General features: G+C 45.5%; 1 long non-coding RNA gene across 7 annotated transcripts; it reads left to right on the forward strand.

Moving 5' to 3' along the window:
* The first annotated feature begins 234 nt into the window (after positions 1-234).
* Positions 235-6,006, forward strand: LOC141726772 (uncharacterized). Of its 7 annotated transcripts, none has more exons than XR_012577782.1 (4): positions 235-764; positions 1,628-1,737; positions 4,005-4,296; positions 4,529-6,006. It is a non-coding gene; the product is annotated as an uncharacterized LOC141726772 (long non-coding RNA). The 7 variants fall into 7 exon arrangements; XR_012577781.1 differs by having other exon boundaries at positions 240-764; positions 4,008-4,296; XR_012577783.1 differs by having other exon boundaries at positions 244-376; positions 4,008-4,296.
* The last annotated feature ends 1,658 nt before the right edge of the window (positions 6,007-7,664 follow it).

Genomic DNA, 7,664 nt, shown 5'->3' on the forward strand with positions numbered 1-7,664 from the left:
CGGCCTCACGCGAACCGGAATATCATTCCGGCCCCCGGGGACCCGCGGAAAGCGCAAAAATCTCGGCAAAAATCGAGAAAAAAGATCCGGTCATGGGGGCCGCCATCTTGCCGGAAACCACGTGTCGGCACGGGCGCCGCCATCTTGCCGGAAACCACGTGTCGGCATGGGCGCCGCCATCTTGCCGGAATCCACATGTCGGTATGGGCGCCGCCATCTTGCCGGAAACCACGTGTCGGCATGGGCGCCGCCATCTTGCCGGAATCCACGTGTCGGCACGGGCGCCGCCATCTTGCCGGAAACCACGTGTCGGCATGGGCGCCGCCATCTTGCCGGAAACCACGTGTCGGCACGGGCGCCGCCATCTTGGATTAGGGTTAGTTTTAATCGGTAATTTTAACAATTAGGGTTAATTTTAAAGCTCTTTTAGGATTATTTAAGGATTTTTTAAAGGTTCTTGGGGGATTTTTACGGGTGTTTTAGGGGCTTTTTAAAAGTAGGGCATTTTGAGTGTATTCGGAGGCTCTTTTTAGGGTTCTGTGGGGTGTTTAAGATACATTTTCTCTCTCTCTTTCTAACTTTGTTTTCCTTTCTAGCTTTAGTTTAAAAAAGCAGCAGTAGAAAAGTTATTTACGGTTAGGTTTATTTGAGTTTTTATTAGGGTTCAATGGTGTGGGATGTTTGTTCTGTTAGTAATAGAAATAGGTTTTGTTTTGATGTGCTGCGATGGGATGAGCGTGTGCTGCGTACCGGTGCTGACAAAGGTACAGTATTTTTATGGCTCTGATGTGTCGGGTTAATGAATTTATATGGTCTAATATGTCTAATATGGTCTAACGTGATGAAAATAAAAAGAAATATACTTTTAAAAATAAATATAAAATTATAGTGGTAAACAGAAATATAGAAATCAAATAGATAAATACATAAAACTATAATATATTGTATATTATTGTAACATAACATATAAATTATAGTCTATTATATATATAAACAAAGATATATAACTATAGAATGTAAATATAAAACCAGTAAAATAAATTGGAGAATTTTTTTTGGTTTTTTAGGTTATAGGCTGGGTTTTATAATAAATGTGGTGGTGGGCTTTGCTGCAGCTGGAATTTGTATCTATTTCAGGAAGCGTCATACAGTATATCCTGCAATTTAATAGATCCCCTGCTATGTTAGTTGTAGTGGAAGAAGCTGAATGAAACCAGGACACTGAACTTTGGTGCACCAAACCCCTGCCAATAACAGGTTTTCAAATAACAAACCCACAGTTTACAACAATGTTAAAAGCCCAGCCTACAAAAATACCAAACTCCCAGCCAAAAAAAAATACTAAAAACTTGGCCTACAAAAATATCGAACAAACCAGCCTATAAAAAACTGCATTTCAAAATACCAGAACAACCTAGTTTCAAAATAATAGGAAACCCAATTTCAAGGTACACAGGAGCTGAGGGCTGCGGGGCAGAGGGACCGGTTGAGGGGTAAAGGGAGAGGCCTTGAGGGCTGGACAGTCCAGTGGAGATCAGGGGTACAGGATACAGCTGTACCACCCCCTCACCCCAGCCCTAACCTCAGCCTAACCAGCTCCCCTAAAAACAGCCTTTTCCCCCAACAGCAGCACAACACAGCAACCCTAACAGCGAGACCAGAGAGCAACCCTCACACACCAGGACAATGACAGAACCCTCAGAGAACAACAGACCCACTGCGGCTAGAGAGCAACAGGTAGAGTTTGGAGACTGAGCACGTCTTTTTGAGTTTTTTTCCCAGGACTTTTAAAGGTATTTAGGGGATTTTGGAAGGGACTTCTCTGGGACTTTTTAGGGTATTGTTGGGGCTTTTTCAAAGCCATTCTGTGATTCCCTAGAATATTTTGAAGATTATGGTCAGGGTCAGAGGAAACACCCTCTGAAAAGGCAGAGTTTTAGGACTGCAGTGGAATGCTTTAGAAAGGGGTCAGCGGTGGCACAGCAGGTCGGGTCCCACACTGCCAGTCCAAAGGTTGTAAGTTTTAGACCCAGCTAAGTTGTTGTGGTCAGGGTTAGATGCTCTCAGCTTTGGTCTGGGAGAATTTCTGCACAGAAAAACTCACCCCCTGAGTTTGCTGATGCCAGTTTGCAGGAGGTCCTTGGCACTGCCAGAGCAGCCCGAGTTCTCGGTGGGGGCAGCTTTGCTCCTGGAGAAATCCTGTGCTGGCCCTCTTCCCTGTAAAACCAAACTCACCCCTGCTGCATGTTGACGTCCATCCGCAGGAGGCACGTGGCACTCCAAGGGCAGCAAGAGTTCTTGGTGTTGGCAGCTGCGGGCTGCGAGAGATTGTTCTCTGCAGTTTTGGAGGCCGAATTGCAGTTTCTGCCATGGGCACACAGAGAGGAAAGGCTGTTAATTTCCTTAGAAAGGAAAGCCTGGCACCCCATGGTTTAAGGGGCAGACAAAGGGTTGTATAGGGGAAAGAGCTCCTCACAGGACCTTTCTTCACCTCAGCCCCCACTCCAAGGTCTAGCAGGCCCCCGTGTGACAAGCTGCTTTCGGAGGGTTGCCCGGGCACACCTGCACAGGGAGCTGCTAGGCCAGAGGGACTAACGGGGACGGTCGGAGCATCCAGCACGGACTAGGAAACAGCCAGACCCACCTGGGCACTGAGCATCACTTTGAGAAAACACCAAGGGAAGAGCCCTTTTGGCCAAGGGCCAGCAACTGAGCAGGCCAGGCAGCAAGTGGGGTTCCAGGAGAGGGCTTTCAACTTTCCCCTTTTACAGTGTCAGTCCCTCTCCAAAGCCCCCAGACCCTCCAGAGCACTCCCAGAAAGGAGAGGGGTTATTAGGAGAAAAAGAGTTTATAAAAAAGGGAAAAAGCTTCATTTTCCATTAGTTTTTGTGTTCAAACTGGTAGGGACTTGGATTCCCCTGCAATTTTAATGGTCTCAGTTGAAAGAATCCCTGCCTTTTCTATGCTGTTAGGGGTGTTAATTGACAGGGAGTCCTCATTCTCTATTATTTGGCAGTTTAAAAAGAAGGGGAAAATCTTGACAATGTTTCTTATGGGTTTGAATTAAGGGTAGCCACCCCTTTTTGTTGTCCTGAGGCCCAAATTGAGGGAGAAGGCCAGCTATCCCTCCATCCTAAGGGTTTGAACTGAGGGAAAAATCCTTCTTTTTTCATCACTGGAGAGATTTAAAGTGTGGAAAGCCCCTCTTTTCCCAATATTTAAGGAGAGCAAATTAAAAGGCAGAAACTATTTATTTGCCATTGTATTAGCTTCAGTAGAGGCAACTGCCCCATTTCCTCTTTTTAAGGAGTTCACTGGAAGGAAGCTCTGCCTTTTTCAGCATCTTAAGGGTTTAAAACTACATTTCAGGGCACTTCTTTCTATGCTGTAGGACCAAGTATCTCAGAGAAGGATGAGCCTCACATGCCCTTAACCCTTACACTGCCTGGGAGGCTTTTATTTTTCTTATTTTTCCTTATAATGTAGATAGCCTAAATTAGAGGTCCCAAGGAGACTTAGACTATTCATACCATTAGTATTCTTCTCCACCCAGCTTAGTCACATGGGAAATACTACTTAGTAGCCACTAAGGAATAATTACCTAAGTTAACAGCAAATTACCCAATCTATCTAGTTATGCTGCCTAAACAGAAAGTTTTATTTCTTATCAGTTTGCTGCCCTTTTGCTCCAAGCAGTTGCTACAAAAAAGAAAGCGCTGTTATTTTTCTGAAGAGCTTTCTTCTATAACAAGCACTTTACTCCCCTTGAATTTGAGTCAGAGAGGCCAAACAGCTGCAGCTGCTCTGAGGGCTTTTATACTCGGTGGGATTTGCCCCCTCCCTTTTCATGGGTGCCATGGGAACGAGAGGCGGGCACCATCAGGGGTATATTAACCCCAGCCTTGGCTGTGGGGCTTCATTCCCTCTCTGGGATGTGCTGGGGTAAGAACTCTCCTCTCATTTCAGTGAAGAGGCTCTTTCAGCTCATCTCAACTTCTTTCCAGCAGGTGTTTCTGGGCATCTAAAGCATAGAGGCTTTGAAGATTCTGTGAAGTAAACAGCATGGAATACAGGGAGTATTTAGACTCATGATTTTGGCTTTTGTGTTTAGGGGTGGTAAAGTGCATTTGTAATTTCTGGTTTTGTTCTTGTTTTGTTTTGTATTTTTTTTTAGGAGGAGCGCAGCATCCAGAGATTCCTGGTTGTGTCAAGTACAACACTTTTTTCAGCAGATTCATCATGTCACAAGAGGGATCCGCCCAGTGTCAATGATGATGTCTGAGATTGAGGCATCAGGTGAGTTGAGGATTGTGATTAGGAGAGGGAATGTGAGCAGGCATACAGTTAGGAATTATTGTGGGTGGGGGGAGGTTTGAAGGTAGCAGGGTGAAAAAGGATGTTTATTTGAGGACCCCCCTCCCTAAGGCTTCTCAGAAGCCTAGCAGAGGTATTCCCATGTCCTACAGCACACAAGGTTATCTACTGCACTCATAGGAATGCTATCCAACTTTGCCTTTCTCTAACCCAGGTGCCAGCCCTAATAAAGGCCACAGCCTTGGAATCAGGATGAAGCTGGAGCCTGAGGGAGCCAGGCACACTCAGGAGAGGGCAAGTAGCTGACTTGCTGGGATTTGGCCCACATAACTCTGGACTCATACTTTGGTTTTGGTTTTCTTTATTGTAGCTAACCAAGAAGCTAACAGGCCATCACGAGGCGTTCCAAGGCAGACTCATTTCAGGTGCAACATGGATCCACATCACCAATCATCCAAACGATAAGTTGGGGGCCAGGGCTTGGAGATGGGATGATGGGAGAGTAGCAGGTTGGGAGATCTTGGGGCAGATGTAAAAATTAGCAGAGGGAAAAGCAATCTTCTCCAAGGGCCTCTTAGGACAGCTAAAGGGAGAGGCTCTACTTTTGATGGCAGCTTTCAGGCAGGCAGTGCAGAACAGTTCTGGTCTATGTTGTAAGCGTGTCACCTTATATTGTGTGTACTTACACTCTATGTACACTTGCACTGTATGCATCAGCTTATAATGTGTGTACATACATTGTACCAATTATGATTGGAACTGCCCTGCCCTGGCCCGTAGTCACAGTTAGGTGGAAGAGTTATAAAAACTGTACCATTCATCTGTGTTTTGTGGGATTTTGGGTAGAAAATTTATTGGGCCAGTGCGGGGACAAGTCCTAGCTGTCAGATAGACACTCGTTGACCCCTTCCTGTTGTCTCACAGGTCCCCGAGGCTACCGATTTCCCCGGAATCTACCATTTGACGTCAAGGAGCGGCAGCCAGAAGATGCATTGAAGCACGTTCTTCAGCGTCTCGGGTAAGGGCCGCAGCGAGCGTGTGAGCGTGCGTGAGAGCATGTGAATGTGTCTGTCTGAGTCCGCTTGTCTCTGCATGTGTGAGCGCACGCTGACTGGTTTTACCCTTGTGTGTATGACTTTTGCTTTTCAGGTTTTTCATCTCATTTTTAAATTTAGAATAAAAAATCCCCAGCCGGGGTTTTTTTTTTTTCCCCCCCGGCTGGGTTTTTTTTTTCCTCGGTCCCGGTCGGTCTGCGAGGCGACGTTCATCGCCAAAGTTTGGGCACGGACCATCCAGGGACCGGGGTTTTTGTCAGGCAGGAGGATTTTTTGGAGGTTCCCGGGAACCACGTTCCCGAGGACCAATGATTGCTGGGGTGTAATTTAGCAGTTGTGATGAGAGGGATGGTGAGTTTGTGTGTAATCTGAAGGGAGAGGTTATGGTAGATGAATGGTGGTTTTTGTGTGCTTTTGTTGTTTTGGGTTTCTTGTAACAATAACTCAACATGTAATGAAAATAGAAAAAGGTTATCACTTTGTGTTGATATGTGTATTGCTCTGTACTGCTCTGTATTGCTCCATATGTAAGTTTGACTTTTACCAGTGTGTCTATGGATTGTATATGCACTTGCGTTTGTATACACTGTTTCTATGTATTTTGCTGATGTCTAAATAAAAACATGCATTTAATAAAGTTGAATCACCCCTAATCAAGATACCCCCTGCCCTTCCCTACCCCCACCGCGGCTCCTGTCTTTTTTGGGTGCGGTTTTGTAATTTCTTTCCTCTGTATTTCTTCCTTTTGCTCCTCACTTTCCTTTTCTATTTCTAACTTAACTTCCGTCTGTCTCTAACCCTTTGTTTCTGTTTCTCACTCTTTGTGACACCGTGTCTCTGCTTCTGTAACTCTGTTTCCATCTGCTTCCTTTTATTTGTCCATTTCACTATTTCTGTCTAACTGTATGTATTTTTCTCTCTTGTCTATACTTTGCACCTTATTTCTTTTTCTTTGTAACTTTCACCCTCGCTCTTCTTGCTTCTGTTTCTCTGTGTTCTCCTTTTCCTTGGTTTGTCTTTTTTGCTCTCAGTCTTTTCATTTTTCACTCTGCCCTGAATTTTCTAATCCTAACCACTTTCTTTTCCCTCCAAGTCCTGTCTTTCCTTTTTCCCACCCTCCTTTTCTTTTCTCTCTGTCTTGGTTTCTCTCTCTGTTTTCTTTTCTCTTTCTGTCTCTCTGTCTTTTCTTCTCTATCTCCCTCTCTTCTTTTTCTCTCTGTTTTTTTCTCTGTCTTCTTTTCTCTCTGTTTCCCTCTGTCTTTTTTTTCCCTGTCTCTTCCTCTTCTTTTCACTCTTTTTCCTTCTCTCTATTTTTTTCAGCCTTTACTTCTCTCTCTCTTTTCTCTCTCTCTCTCTCTCTCTCTCTAACTTTGTTTTCCTTTCTAGCTTTAGTTTAAAAAAGCAGCAGTAGAAACTTTCAGGCTCCCGGGGAGTAAAGGAAAAAAATAAAAAATTAAAAAATACAAAACAAACCCTTTATTCCCCGGGAGCCTGAAATTTTCTACTGCTGCACCGGACATATAGTTTTTATTCTTTTTACTATATACATTATATAGGAACCCCACCCTCTCCTAATCAGGACCCCCAGCTGACACCAATCAAGCCTAATCAGCACCCCCAGCTGACACCAATCAAGCCTAATCAGTACCCCCAGCTGACACACCCCCAGCTGACACCAATCAAGCCTAATCAGTACCCCCAGCTGACACCAATCAAGCCTAATCAGTACCCCCTGCTGACACACCCCCAGCTAACACCAATGAAGCCTAATCAGTACCCCCAGCTGACACCAATCAAGCCTAATCAGTACCCCCAGGTGACACACCCCCAGCTGACACCAATCAAACCTAATCAGTACCCCCAGCTGACACCAATCAAGCCTAATCAGTACCCCCAGCTGATACCAATCAAGCCTAATCAGTACCCCCAGCTGACACCCCCCCCAGCTGACACCAATCAAGCCTAATCAGTACCCCCAGCTGACACCAATCAAGCCTAATCAGTACCCCCAGCTGACACCCCCCCAGCTGACACCAATCAAGCTGAATCAGTACCCCCAGCTGACACCAATCAAGCCTAATCAGTACCCCCAGCTGATACCAATCAAGCCTAATCAGTACCCCCAGCTGACACCCCCCCAGCTGACACCAATCAAGCCTAATCAGTACCCCCAGCTGACACCAATCAAGCCTAATCAGTACCCCCAGCTGACACACCCCCAGCTGACACCAATCAAGCCTAATCAGTACCCCCAGCTGACACCAATCAAGCCTAATCAGTACCCCCAGCTGACAC

This window comes from Zonotrichia albicollis, chromosome 39 (assembly GCF_047830755.1).
Source record: "Zonotrichia albicollis isolate bZonAlb1 chromosome 39, bZonAlb1.hap1, whole genome shotgun sequence".
NCBI lineage: Eukaryota > Metazoa > Chordata > Aves > Passeriformes > Passerellidae > Zonotrichia > Zonotrichia albicollis.